We start from the raw sequence: 14,191 nt of genomic DNA on the forward strand, positions 1-14,191 counted from the left end.
AGATTCTGAAGGTATGTAGCAGACTGTTATTTGTAGATTCTGAAGGTATGTAGCAGACTGTTTGTTTATTCTGAAGGTATGTAGCAGACTGTTTGTTTATTCTGAAGGTATGTAGCAGACTGTTGTTTATTCTGAAGGTATGTAGCAGACTGTTGTTTATTCTGAGGGTATGTAGCAGACTGTTTGTTTATTCTGAGGGTATGTAGCAGACTGTTGTTTATTCTGAAGGTATGTAGCAGACTGTTGTTTATTCTGAAGGTATGTAGCAGACTGTTATTTGTAGATTCTGAAGGTATGTAACAGACTGTTGTTTATTCTGAAGGTATGTAGCAGACTGTTATTTGTAGATTCTGAAGGTATGTAGCAGACTGTTGTTTATTCTGAAGGTATGTAGCAGACTGTTATTTGTAGATTCTGAAGGTATGTAGCAGACTGTTGTTTATTCTGAAGGTATGTAGCAGACTGTTTGTTTATTCTGAAGGTATGTAGCAGACTGTTGTTTATTCTGAGGGTATGTAGCAGACTGTGTGTTTATTCTGAAGGTATGTAGCAGACTATTGTTTGTGGATTCTGAAGGTATGTAGCAGACTGTTATTTGTAGATTCTGAAGGTATGTAGCAGACTGTTGTTTATTCTGAAGGTATGTAGCAGACTGTTGTTTGTGGATTCTGAAGGTATGTAGCAGACTGTTATTTGTAGATTCTGAAGGCATGTAGCAGACTGTTGTTTGTAGATTCTGAAGGTATGTAGCAGACTGTTGTTTATTCTGAAGGTATGTAGCAGACTGTTTGTTTATTCTGAAGGTATGTAGCAGACTGTTGTTTATTCTGAAGGTATGTAGCAGACTGTTGTTTATTCTGAGGGTATGTAGCAGACTGTTTGTTTATTCTGAGGGTATGTAGCAGACTGTTGTTTATTCTGAGGGTATGTAGCAGACTGTTGTTTATTCTGAAGGTATGTAGCAGACTGTTGTTTATTCTGAAGGTATGTAGCAGACTGTTATTTGTAGATTCTGAAGGTATGTAGCAGACTGTTGTTTATTCTGAAGGTATGTAGCAGACTGTTATTTGTAGATTCTGAAGGTATGTAGCAGACTGTTGTTTATTCTGAAGGTATGTAGCAGACTGTTTGTTTATTCTGAAGGTATGTAGCAGACTGTTGTTTATTCTGAAGGTATGTAGCAGACTGTTGTTTATTCTGAGGGTATGTAGCAGACTGTTTGTTTATTCTGAGGGTATGTAGCAGACTGTTGTTTATTCTGAGGGTATGTAGCAGACTGTTGTTTATTCTGAAGGTATGTAGCAGACTGTTGTTTATTCTGAAGGTATGTAGCAGACTGTTATTTGTAGATTCTGAAGGTATGTAGCAGACTGTTGTTTATTCTGAAGGTATGTAGCAGACTGTTATTTGTAGATTCTGAAGGTATGTAGCAGACTGTTGTTTATTCTGAAGGTATGTAGCAGACTGTTGTTTGTGGATTCTGAAGGTATGTAGCAGACTGTTATTTGTAGATTCTGAAGGTATGTAGCAGACTGTTGTTTATTCTGAAGGTATGTAGCAGACTGTTGTTTTATTCTGAAGGTATGTAGCAGACTGTTATTTGTAGATTCTGAAGGTATGTAGCAGACTGTTGTTTATTCTGAAGGTATGTAGCAGACTGTTATTTGTAGATTCTGAAGGTATGTAGCAGACTGTTATTTGTAGATTCTGAAGGTATGTAGCAGACTGTTGTTTATTCTGAAGGTATGTAGCAGGCTGTTTGTTTATTCTGAAGGTATGTAGCAGACTGTTGTTTATTCTGAAGGTATGTAGCAGACTGTTTGTTTATTCTGAGGGTATGTAGCAGACTGTTGTTTATTCTGAAGGTATGTAGCAGACTGTTGTTTGTGGATTCTGGGGGTATGTAGCAGACTGTTATTTATAATATAATAATATATGCCATTTAGCAGACGCTTTTATCCAAAGCGACTTACAGTCATGTGTGCATACATTCTACGTATGGGTGGTCCCGGGGATCGAACCCACTACCCTGGCGTTACAAGCGCCATGCTCTACCAACTGAGCTACAGAAGGACCACCATTTTGCATCAGTTAAGGTGTTTTACAAAGGTATGTAGCAGACGGTTGTTTGTAGATTCTGAAGGTATGTAGCAGACTGTTTGTTTATTCTGAAGGTATGTAGCAGACTGTTTGTTTATTCTGAAGGTATGTAGCAGACTGTTGTTTGTAGATTCTGAAGGTATGTAGCAGACTGTTGTTTGTGGATTCTGAAGGTATGTAGCAGACTGTTGTTTATTCTGAAGGTATGTAGCAGACTGTTGTTTATTCTGAGGGTATGTAGCAGACTGTTGTTTATTCTGAAGGTATGTAGCAGACTGTTGTTTATTCTGAAGGTATGTAGCAGACTGTTATTTGTAGATTCTGAAGGTATGTAGCAGACTGTTGTTTATTCTGAAGGTATGTAGCAGACTGTTATTTGTAGATTCTGAAGATATGTAGCAGACTGTTTGTGGATTCTGAAGGTATGTAGCAGACTGTTATTTGTAGATTCTGAAGGTATGTAGCAGACTGTTGTTTATTCTGAAGGCATGTAGCAGACTGTTGTTTGTGGATTCTGAAGGTATGTAGCAGACTGTTGTTTATTCTGAAGGTATGTAGCAGACTGTTGTTTGTGGATTCTGAAGGTATGTAGCAGACTGTTATTTGTAGATTCTGAAGGTATGTAGCAGACTGTTATTTGTAGATTCTGAAGGTATGTAGCAGACTGTTGTTTATTCTGAAGGTATGTAGCAGACTGTTTGTTTATTCGGAAGGTATGTAGCAGACTGTTGTTTATTCTGAGGGTATGTAGCAGACTGTTTGTTTATTCTGAGGGTATGTAGCAGACTGTTGTTTATTCTGAGGGTATGTAGCAGACTGTTGTTTATTCTGAAGGTATGTAGCAGACTGTTGTTTATTCTGAAGGTATGTAGCAGACTGTTATTTGTAGATTCTGAAGGTATGTAGCAGACTGTTGTTTATTCTGAAGGTATGTAGCAGACTGTTATTTGTAGATTCTGAAGGTATGTAGCAGACTGTTGTTTATTCTGAAGGTATGTAGCAGACTGTTGTTTGTGGATTCTGAAGGTATGTAGCAGACTGTTATTTGTAGATTCTGAAGGTATGTAGCAGACTGTTGTTTATTCTGAAGGTATGTAGCAGACTGTTGTTTGTGGATTCTGAAGGTATGTAGCAGACTGTTATTTGTAGATTCTGAAGGTATGTAGCAGACTGTTGTTTATTCTGAAGGTATGTAGCAGACTGTTGTTTATTCTGAAGGTATGTAGCAGACTGTTATTTGTAGATTCTGAAGGTATGTAGCAGACTGTTGTTTATTCTGAAGGTATGTAGCAGACTGTTATTTGTAGATTCTGAAGGTATGTAGCAGACTGTTGTTTATTCTGAAGGTATGTAGCAGACTGTTGTTTGTGGATTCTGAAGGTATGTAGCAGACTGTTATTTGTAGATTCTGAAGGTATGTAGCAGACTGTTGTTTATTCTGAAGGTATGTAGCAGACTGTTGTTTGTGGATTCTGAAGGTATGTAGCAGACTGTTATTTGTAGATTCTGAAGGTATGTAGCAGACTGTTGTTTATTCTGAAGGTATGTAGCAGACTGTTATTTGTAGATTCTGAAGGTATGTAGCAGACTGTTATTTGTAGATTCTGAAGGTATGTAGCAGACTGTTGTTTATTCTGAAGGTATGTAGCAGACTGTTTGTTTATTCTGAAGGTATGTAGCAGACTGTTGTTTATTCTGAAGGTATGTAGCAGACTGTTTGTTTATTCTGAAGGTATGTAGCAGACTGTTTGTTTATTCTGAAGGTATGTAGCAGACTGTTTGTTTATTCTGAAGGTATGTAGCAGACTGTTTGTTTATTCTGAAGGTATGTAGCAGACTGTTGTTTGTAGATTCTGAAGGTATGTAGCAGACTGTTATTTGTAGATTCTGAAGGTATGTAGCAGACTGTTGTTTATTCTGAAGGTATGTAGCAGGCTGTTTGTTTATTCTGAAGGTATGTAGCAGACTGTTGTTTATTCTGAAGGTATGTAGCAGACTGTTTGTTTATTCTGAAGGTATGTAGCAGGCTGTTTGTTTATTCTGAAGGTATGTAGCAGACTGTTTGTTTATTCTGAAGGTATGTAGCAGACTGTTTGTTTATTCTGAAGGTATGTAGCAGACTGTTTGTTTATTCTGAAGGTATGTAGCAGACTGTTTGTTTATTCTGAAGGTATGTAGCAGACTGTTGTTTGTGGATTCTGAAGGTATGTAGCAGACTGTTTGTTTATTCTGAAGGTATGTAGCAGACTGTTTGTTTATTCTGAAGGTATGTAGCAGACTGTTATTTGTGGATTCTGAAGGTATGTAGCAGACTGTTGTTTATTCTGAGGGTATGTAGCAGACTGTTATTTGTGGATTCTGAAGGTATGTAGCAGACTGTTTGTTTATTCTGAGGGTATGTAGCAGACTGTTTGTTTATTCTGAAGGTATGTAGCAGACTGTTGTTTGTGGATTCTGGGGTATGTAGCAGACTGTTATTTATAATATAATAATATATGCCATTTAGCAGACGTTTTTCCAAAGCGACTTACAGTCATGTGTGCATACATTCTACGTATGGGTGGTCCCGGGATTACCCTGGCGTTACAAGCGCCATGCTCTACCAACTGAGCTACAGAAGGACCACCATTTTGCATCAGTTAAGGTGTTTTACAAAGGTATGTAGCAGACGGTTGTTTGTAGATTCTGAAGGTATGTAGCAGACTGTTTGTTTATTCTGAAGGTATGTAGCAGACTGTTTGTTTATTCTGAAGGTATGTAGCAGACTGTTGTTTGTAGATTCTGAAGGTATGTAGCAGACTGTTGTTTGTGGATTCTGAAGGTATGTAGCAGACTGTTGTTTATTCTGAAGGTATGTAGCAGACTGTTGTTTATTCTGAGGGTATGTAGCAGACTGTTGTTTATTCTGAAGGTATGTAGCAGACTGTTGTTTATTCTGAGGGTATGTAGCAGACTGTTTGTTTATTCTGAGGGTATGTAGCAGACTGTTGTTTATTCTGAAGGTATGTAGCAGACTGTTGTTTATTCTGAAGGTATGTAGCAGACTGTTATTTGTAGATTCTGAAGGTATGTAACAGACTGTTGTTTATTCTGAAGGTATGTAGCAGACTGTTATTTGTAGATTCTGAAGGTATGTAGCAGACTGTTGTTTATTCTGAAGGTATGTAGCAGACTGTTATTTGTAGATTCTGAAGGTATGTAGCAGACTGTTGTTTATTCTGAAGGTATGTAGCAGACTGTTTGTTTATTCTGAAGGTATGTAGCAGACTGTTGTTTATTCTGAGGGTATGTAGCAGACTGTGTGTTTATTCTGAAGGTATGTAGCAGACTATTGTTTGTGGATTCTGAAGGTATGTAGCAGACTGTTATTTGTAGATTCTGAAGGTATGTAGCAGACTGTTGTTTATTCTGAAGGTATGTAGCAGACTGTTGTTTGTGGATTCTGAAGGTATGTAGCAGACTGTTATTTGTAGATTCTGAAGGCATGTAGCAGACTGTTGTTTGTAGATTCTGAAGGTATGTAGCAGACTGTTGTTTATTCTGAAGGTATGTAGCAGACTGTTTGTTTATTCTGAAGGTATGTAGCAGACTGTTGTTTATTCTGAAGGTATGTAGCAGACTGTTGTTTATTCTGAGGGTATGTAGCAGACTGTTTGTTTATTCTGAGGGTATGTAGCAGACTGTTGTTTATTCTGAGGGTATGTAGCAGACTGTTGTTTATTCTGAAGGTATGTAGCAGACTGTTGTTTATTCTGAAGGTATGTAGCAGACTGTTATTTGTAGATTCTGAAGGTATGTAGCAGACTGTTGTTTATTCTGAAGGTATGTAGCAGACTGTTATTTGTAGATTCTGAAGGTATGTAGCAGACTGTTGTTTATTCTGAAGGTATGTAGCAGACTGTTTGTTTATTCTGAAGGTATGTAGCAGACTGTTGTTTATTCTGAAGGTATGTAGCAGACTGTTGTTTATTCTGAGGGTATGTAGCAGACTGTTTGTTTATTCTGAGGGTATGTAGCAGACTGTTGTTTATTCTGAGGGTATGTAGCAGACTGTTGTTTATTCTGAAGGTATGTAGCAGACTGTTGTTTATTCTGAAGGTATGTAGCAGACTGTTATTTGTAGATTCTGAAGGTATGTAGCAGACTGTTGTTTATTCTGAAGGTATGTAGCAGACTGTTATTTGTAGATTCTGAAGGTATGTAGCAGACTGTTGTTTATTCTGAAGGTATGTAGCAGACTGTTGTTTGTGGATTCTGAAGGTATGTAGCAGACTGTTATTTGTAGATTCTGAAGGTATGTAGCAGACTGTTGTTTATTCTGAAGGTATGTAGCAGACTGTTGTTTGTGGATTCTGAAGGTATGTAGCAGACTGTTATTTGTAGATTCTGAAGGTATGTAGCAGACTGTTGTTTATTCTGAAGGTATGTAGCAGACTGTTATTTGTAGATTCTGAAGGTATGTAGCAGACTGTTATTTGTAGATTCTGAAGGTATGTAGCAGACTGTTGTTTATTCTGAAGGTATGTAGCAGGCTGTTTGTTTATTCTGAAGGTATGTAGCAGACTGTTGTTTATTCTGAAGGTATGTAGCAGACTGTTTGTTTATTCTGAAGGTATGTAGCAGGCTGTTTGTTTATTCTGAAGGTATGTAGCAGACTGTTTGTTTATTCTGAAGGTATGTAGCAGACTGTTTGTTTATTCTGAAGGTATGTAGCAGACTGTTTGTTTATTCTGAAGGTATGTAGCAGACTGTTTGTTTATTCTGAAGGTATGTAGCAGACTGTTGTTTGTGGATTCTGAAGGTATGTAGCAGACTGTTTGTTTATTCTGAAGGTATGTAGCAGACTGTTTGTTTATTCTGAAGGTATGTAGCAGACTGTTATTTGTGGATTCTGAAGGTATGTAGCAGACTGTTGTTTATTCTGAGGGTATGTAGCAGACTGTTATTTGTGGATTCTGAAGGTATGTAGCAGACTGTTTGTTTATTCTGAGGGTATGTAGCAGACTGTTTGTTTATTCTGAAGGTATGTAGCAGACTGTTGTTTGTGGATTCTGGGGGTATGTAGCAGACTGTTATTTATAATATAATAATATATGCCATTTAGCAGACGCTTTTATCCAGCAGACTTACAGTCATGTTGCATACATTCTACGTATGGGTGGTCCCGTATCGAACCCAGACCCTGTTGTTTATGCTCTGAACTGAGCTATGAAGGACCACCATTTTGCATCAGTTAAGGTTTTTACAAAGGTATGTAGCAGACGGTTGTTTGTAGATTCTGAAGGTATGTAGCAGACTGTTTGTTTATTCTGAAGGTATGTAGCAGACTGTTTGTTTATTCTGAAGGTATGTAGCAGACTGTTGTTTGTAGATTCTGAAGGTATGTAGCAGACTGTTGTTTGTGGATTCTGAAGGTATGTAGCAGACTGTTGTTTATTCTGAAGGTATGTAGCAGACTGTTGTTTATTCTGAGGGTATGTAGCAGACTGTTGTTTATTCTGAAGGTATGTAGCAGACTGTTGTTTATTCTGAAGGTATGTAGCAGACTGTTATTTGTAGATTCTGAAGGTATGTAGCAGACTGTTGTTTATTCTGAAGGTATGTAGCAGACTGTTATTTGTAGATTCTGAAGATATGTAGCAGACTGTTTGTGGATTCTGAAGGTATGTAGCAGACTGTTATTTGTAGATTCTGAAGGTATGTAGCAGACTGTTGTTTATTCTGAAGGCATGTAGCAGACTGTTGTTTGTGGATTCTGAAGGTATGTAGCAGACTGTTGTTTATTCTGAAGGTATGTAGCAGACTGTTGTTTGTGGATTCTGAAGGTATGTAGCAGACTGTTATTTGTAGATTCTGAAGGTATGTAGCAGACTGTTATTTGTAGATTCTGAAGGTATGTAGCAGACTGTTGTTTATTCTGAAGGTATGTAGCAGACTGTTTGTTTATTCGGAAGGTATGTAGCAGACTGTTGTTTATTCTGAAGGTATGTAGCAGACTGTTGTTTATTCTGAGGGTATGTAGCAGACTGTTTGTTTATTCTGAGGGTATGTAGCAGACTGTTGTTTATTCTGAGGGTATGTAGCAGACTGTTGTTTATTCTGAAGGTATGTAGCAGACTGTTGTTTATTCTGAAGGTATGTAGCAGACTGTTATTTGTAGATTCTGAAGGTATGTAGCAGACTGTTGTTTATTCTGAAGGTATGTAGCAGACTGTTATTTGTAGATTCTGAAGGTATGTAGCAGACTGTTGTTTATTCTGAAGGTATGTAGCAGACTGTTGTTTGTGGATTCTGAAGGTATGTAGCAGACTGTTATTTGTAGATTCTGAAGGTATGTAGCAGACTGTTGTTTATTCTGAAGGTATGTAGCAGACTGTTGTTTGTGGATTCTGAAGGTATGTAGCAGACTGTTATTTGTAGATTCTGAAGGTATGTAGCAGACTGTTGTTTATTCTGAAGGTATGTAGCAGACTGTTGTTTATTCTGAAGGTATGTAGCAGACTGTTATTTGTAGATTCTGAAGGTATGTAGCAGACTGTTGTTTATTCTGAAGGTATGTAGCAGACTGTTATTTGTAGATTCTGAAGGTATGTAGCAGACTGTTGTTTATTCTGAAGGTATGTAGCAGACTGTTGTTTGTGGATTCTGAAGGTATGTAGCAGACTGTTATTTGTAGATTCTGAAGGTATGTAGCAGACTGTTGTTTATTCTGAAGGTATGTAGCAGACTGTTGTTTGTGGATTCTGAAGGTATGTAGCAGACTGTTATTTGTAGATTCTGAAGGTATGTAGCAGACTGTTGTTTATTCTGAAGGTATGTAGCAGACTGTTATTTGTAGATTCTGAAGGTATGTAGCAGACTGTTATTTGTAGATTCTGAAGGTATGTAGCAGACTGTTGTTTATTCTGAAGGTATGTAGCAGACTGTTTGTTTATTCTGAAGGTATGTAGCAGACTGTTGTTTATTCTGAAGGTATGTAGCAGACTGTTTGTTTATTCTGAAGGTATGTAGCAGACTGTTTGTTTATTCTGAAGGTATGTAGCAGACTGTTTGTTTATTCTGAAGGTATGTAGCAGACTGTTTGTTTATTCTGAAGGTATGTAGCAGACTGTTGTTTGTAGATTCTGAAGGTATGTAGCAGACTGTTATTTGTAGATTCTGAAGGTATGTAGCAGACTGTTGTTTATTCTGAAGGTATGTAGCAGGCTGTTTGTTTATTCTGAAGGTATGTAGCAGACTGTTGTTTATTCTGAAGGTATGTAGCAGACTGTTTGTTTATTCTGAAGGTATGTAGCAGGCTGTTTGTTTATTCTGAAGGTATGTAGCAGACTGTTTGTTTATTCTGAAGGTATGTAGCAGACTGTTTGTTTATTCTGAAGGTATGTAGCAGACTGTTTGTTTATTCTGAAGGTATGTAGCAGACTGTTTGTTTATTCTGAAGGTATGTAGCAGACTGTTGTTTGTGGATTCTGAAGGTATGTAGCAGACTGTTTGTTTATTCTGAAGGTATGTAGCAGACTGTTTGTTTATTCTGAAGGTATGTAGCAGACTGTTATTTGTGGATTCTGAAGGTATGTAGCAGACTGTTGTTTATTCTGAGGGTATGTAGCAGACTGTTATTTGTGGATTCTGAAGGTATGTAGCAGACTGTTTGTTTATTCTGAGGGTATGTAGCAGACTGTTTGTTTATTCTGAAGGTATGTAGCAGACTGTTTGTTTATTCTGAAGGTATGTAGCAGACTGTTGTTTGTAGATTCTGAAGGTATGTAGCAGACTGTTGTTTGTGGATTCTGAAGGTATGTAGCAGACTGTTGTTTATTCTGAAGGTATGTAGCAGACTGTTGTTTATTCTGAGGGTATGTAGCAGACTGTTGTTTATTCTGAAGGTATGTAGCAGACTGTTGTTTATTCTGAAGGTATGTAGCAGACTGTTATTTGTAGATTCTGAAGGTATGTAGCAGACTGTTGTTTATTCTGAAGGTATGTAGCAGACTGTTATTTGTAGATTCTGAAGATATGTAGCAGACTGTTTGTGGATTCTGAAGGTATGTAGCAGACTGTTATTTGTAGATTCTGAAGGTATGTAGCAGACTGTTGTTTATTCTGAAGGCATGTAGCAGACTGTTGTTTGTGGATTCTGAAGGTATGTAGCAGACTGTTGTTTATTCTGAAGGTATGTAGCAGACTGTTGTTTGTGGATTCTGAAGGTATGTAGCAGACTGTTATTTGTAGATTCTGAAGGTATGTAGCAGACTGTTATTTGTAGATTCTGAAGGTATGTAGCAGACTGTTGTTTATTCTGAAGGTATGTAGCAGACTGTTTGTTTATTCGGAAGGTATGTAGCAGACTGTTGTTTATTCTGAAGGTATGTAGCAGACTGTTGTTTATTCTGAGGGTATGTAGCAGACTGTTTGTTTATTCTGAGGGTATGTAGCAGACTGTTGTTTATTCTGAGGGTATGTAGCAGACTGTTGTTTATTCTGAAGGTATGTAGCAGACTGTTGTTTATTCTGAAGGTATGTAGCAGACTGTTATTTGTAGATTCTGAAGGTATGTAGCAGACTGTTGTTTATTCTGAAGGTATGTAGCAGACTGTTATTTGTAGATTCTGAAGGTATGTAGCAGACTGTTGTTTATTCTGAAGGTATGTAGCAGACTGTTGTTTATTCTGAAGGTATGTAGCAGACTGTTATTTGTAGATTCTGAAGGTATGTAGCAGACTGTTGTTTATTCTGAAGGTATGTAGCAGACTGTTGTTTGTATTCTGAAGGTATGTAGCAGACTGTTATTTGTAGATTCTGAAGGTATGTAGCAGACTGTTGTTTATTCTGAAGGTATGTAGCAGACTGTTGTTTATTCTGAAGGTATGTAGCAGACTGTTATTTGTAGATTCTGAAGGTATGTAGCAGACTGTTGTTTATTCTGAAGGTATGTAGCAGACTGTTATTTGTAGATTCTGAAGGTATGTAGCAGACTGTTGTTTATTCTGAAGGTATGTAGCAGACTGTTGTTTGTGGATTCTGAAGGTATGTAGCAGACTGTTATTTGTAGATTCTGAAGGTATGTAGCAGACTGTTGTTTATTCTGAAGGTATGTAGCAGACTGTTGTTTGTGGATTCTGAAGGTATGTAGCAGACTGTTATTTGTAGATTCTGAAGGTATGTAGCAGACTGTTGTTTATTCTGAAGGTATGTAGCAGACTGTTATTTGTAGATTCTGAAGGTATGTAGCAGACTGTTATTTGTAGATTCTGAAGGTATGTAGCAGACTGTTGTTTATTCTGAAGGTATGTAGCAGACTGTTTGTTTATTCTGAAGGTATGTAGCAGACTGTTGTTTATTCTGAAGGTATGTAGCAGACTGTTTGTTTATTCTGAAGGTATGTAGCAGACTGTTTGTTTATTCTGAAGGTATGTAGCAGACTGTTTGTTTATTCTGAAGGTATGTAGCAGACTGTTTGTTTATTCTGAAGGTATGTAGCAGACTGTTGTTTGTAGATTCTGAAGGTATGTAGCAGACTGTTATTTGTAGATTCTGAAGGTATGTAGCAGACTGTTGTTTATTCTGAAGGTATGTAGCAGGCTGTTTGTTTATTCTGAAGGTATGTAGCAGACTGTTGTTTATTCTGAAGGTATGTAGCAGACTGTTTGTTTATTCTGAAGGTATGTAGCAGGCTGTTTGTTTATTCTGAAGGTATGTAGCAGACTGTTTGTTTATTCTGAAGGTATGTAGCAGACTGTTTGTTTATTCTGAAGGTATGTAGCAGACTGTTTGTTTATTCTGAAGGTATGTAGCAGACTGTTTGTTTATTCTGAAGGTATGTAGCAGACTGTTGTTTGTGGATTCTGAAGGTATGTAGCAGACTGTTTGTTTATTCTGAAGGTATGTAGCAGACTGTTTGTTTATTCTGAAGGTATGTAGCAGACTGTTATTTGTGGATTCTGAAGGTATGTAGCAGACTGTTGTTTATTCTGAGGGTATGTAGCAGACTGTTATTTGTGGATTCTGAAGGTATGTAGCAGACTGTTTGTTTATTCTGAGGGTATGTAGCAGACTGTTTGTTTATTCTGAAGGTATGTAGCAGACTGTTGTTTGTGGATTCTGGGGGTATGTAGCAGACTGTTATTTATAATATAATAATATATGCCATTTAGCAGACGCTTTTATCCAAAGCGACTTACAGTCATGTGTGCATACATTCTACGTATGGGTGGTCCCGGGGATCGAACCCACTACCCTGGCGTTACAAGCGCCATGCTCTACCAACTGAGCTACAGAAGGACCACCATTTTGCATCAGTTAAGGTGTTTTACAAAGGTATGTAGCAGACGGTTGTTTGTAGATTCTGAAGGTATGTAGCAGACTGTTTGTTTATTCTGAAGGTATGTAGCAGACTGTTTGTTTATTCTGAAGGTATGTAGCAGACTGTTGTTTGTAGATTCTGAAGGTATGTAGCAGACTGTTGTTTGTGGATTCTGAAGGTATGTAGCAGACTGTTGTTTATTCTGAAGGTATGTAGCAGACTGTTGTTTATTCTGAGGGTATGTAGCAGACTGTTGTTTATTCTGAAGGTATGTAGCAGACTGTTGTTTATTCTGAAGGTATGTAGCAGACTGTTATTTGTAGATTCTGAAGGTATGTAGCAGACTGTTGTTTATTCTGAAGGTATGTAGCAGACTGTTATTTGTAGATTCTGAAGATATGTAGCAGACTGTTTGTGGATTCTGAAGGTATGTAGCAGACTGTTATTTGTAGATTCTGAAGGTATGTAGCAGACTGTTGTTTATTCTGAAGGCATGTAGCAGACTGTTGTTTGTGGATTCTGAAGGTATGTAGCAGACTGTTGTTTATTCTGAAGGTATGTAGCAGACTGTTGTTTGTGGATTCTGAAGGTATGTAGCAGACTGTTATTTGTAGATTCTGAAGGTATGTAGCAGACTGTTATTTGTAGATTCTGAAGGTATGTAGCAGACTGTTGTTTATTCTGAAGGTATGTAGCAGACTGTTTGTTTATTCGGAAGGTATGTAGCAGACTGTTGTTTATTCTGAAGGTATGTAGCAGACTGTTGTTTATTCTGAGGGTATGTAGCAGACTGTTTGTTTATTCTGAGGGTATGTAGCAGACTGTTGTTTATTCTGAGGGTATGTAGCAGACTGTTGTTTATTCTGAAGGTATGTAGCAGACTGTTGTTTATTCTGAAGGTATGTAGCAGACTGTTGTTTATTCTGAAGGTATGTAGCAGACTGTTATTTGTAGATTCTGAAGGTATGTAGCAGACTGTTGTTTATTCTGAAGGTATGTAGCAGACTGTTATTTGTAGATTCTGAAGGTATGTAGCAGACTGTTGTTTATTCTGAAGGTATGTAGCAGACTGTTGTTTGTGGATTCTGAAGGTATGTAGCAGACTGTTATTTGTAGATTCTGAAGGTATGTAGCAGACTGTTGTTTATTCTGAAGGTATGTAGCAGACTGTTGTTTGTGGATTCTGAAGGTATGTAGCAGACTGTTATTTGTAGATTCTGAAGGTATGTAGCAGACTGTTGTTTATTCTGAAGGTATGTAGCAGACTGTTATTTGTAGATTCTGAAGGTATGTAGCAGACTGTTATTTGTAGATTCTGAAGGTATGTAGCAGACTGTTGTTTATTCTGAAGGTATGTAGCAGACTGTTTGTTTATTCTGAAGGTATGTAGCAGACTGTTGTTTATTCTGAAGGTATGTAGCAGACTGTTTGTTTATTCTGAAGGTATGTAGCAGACTGTTTGTTTATTCTGAAGGTATGTAGCAGACTGTTTGTTTATTCTGAAGGTATGTAGCAGACTGTTTGATTATTCTGAAGGTATGTAGCAGACTGTTGTTTGTGGATTCTGAAGGTATGTAGCAGACTGTTTGTTTATTCTGAAGGTATGTAGCAGACTGTTTGTTTATTCTGAAGGTATGTAGCAGACTGTTATTTGTGGATTCTGAAGGTATGTAGCAGACTGTTGTTTATTCGGAAGGTATGTAGCAGACTGTTGTTTATTCTGAGGGTATGTAGCAGACTGTTATTTGTGGATTCTGAAGGTATGTAGCAGACTGTTTGTTTATTCTG

At 37.5% G+C, this 14,191-nt stretch overlaps 1 protein-coding gene across 1 annotated transcript in view; it reads right to left on the reverse strand.

Moving 5' to 3' along the window:
• The window catches only part of LOC124002279 (son of sevenless homolog 2-like), a 98,665-nt gene that overhangs the window by 83,666 nt on the left and 808 nt on the right, over positions 1-14,191 (reverse strand). The window lies entirely within an intron of this gene.

The sequence above is a fragment of the Oncorhynchus gorbuscha genome, linkage group LG17 (genome assembly GCF_021184085.1).
Source record: "Oncorhynchus gorbuscha isolate QuinsamMale2020 ecotype Even-year linkage group LG17, OgorEven_v1.0, whole genome shotgun sequence".
Lineage (NCBI taxonomy): Eukaryota > Metazoa > Chordata > Actinopteri > Salmoniformes > Salmonidae > Oncorhynchus > Oncorhynchus gorbuscha.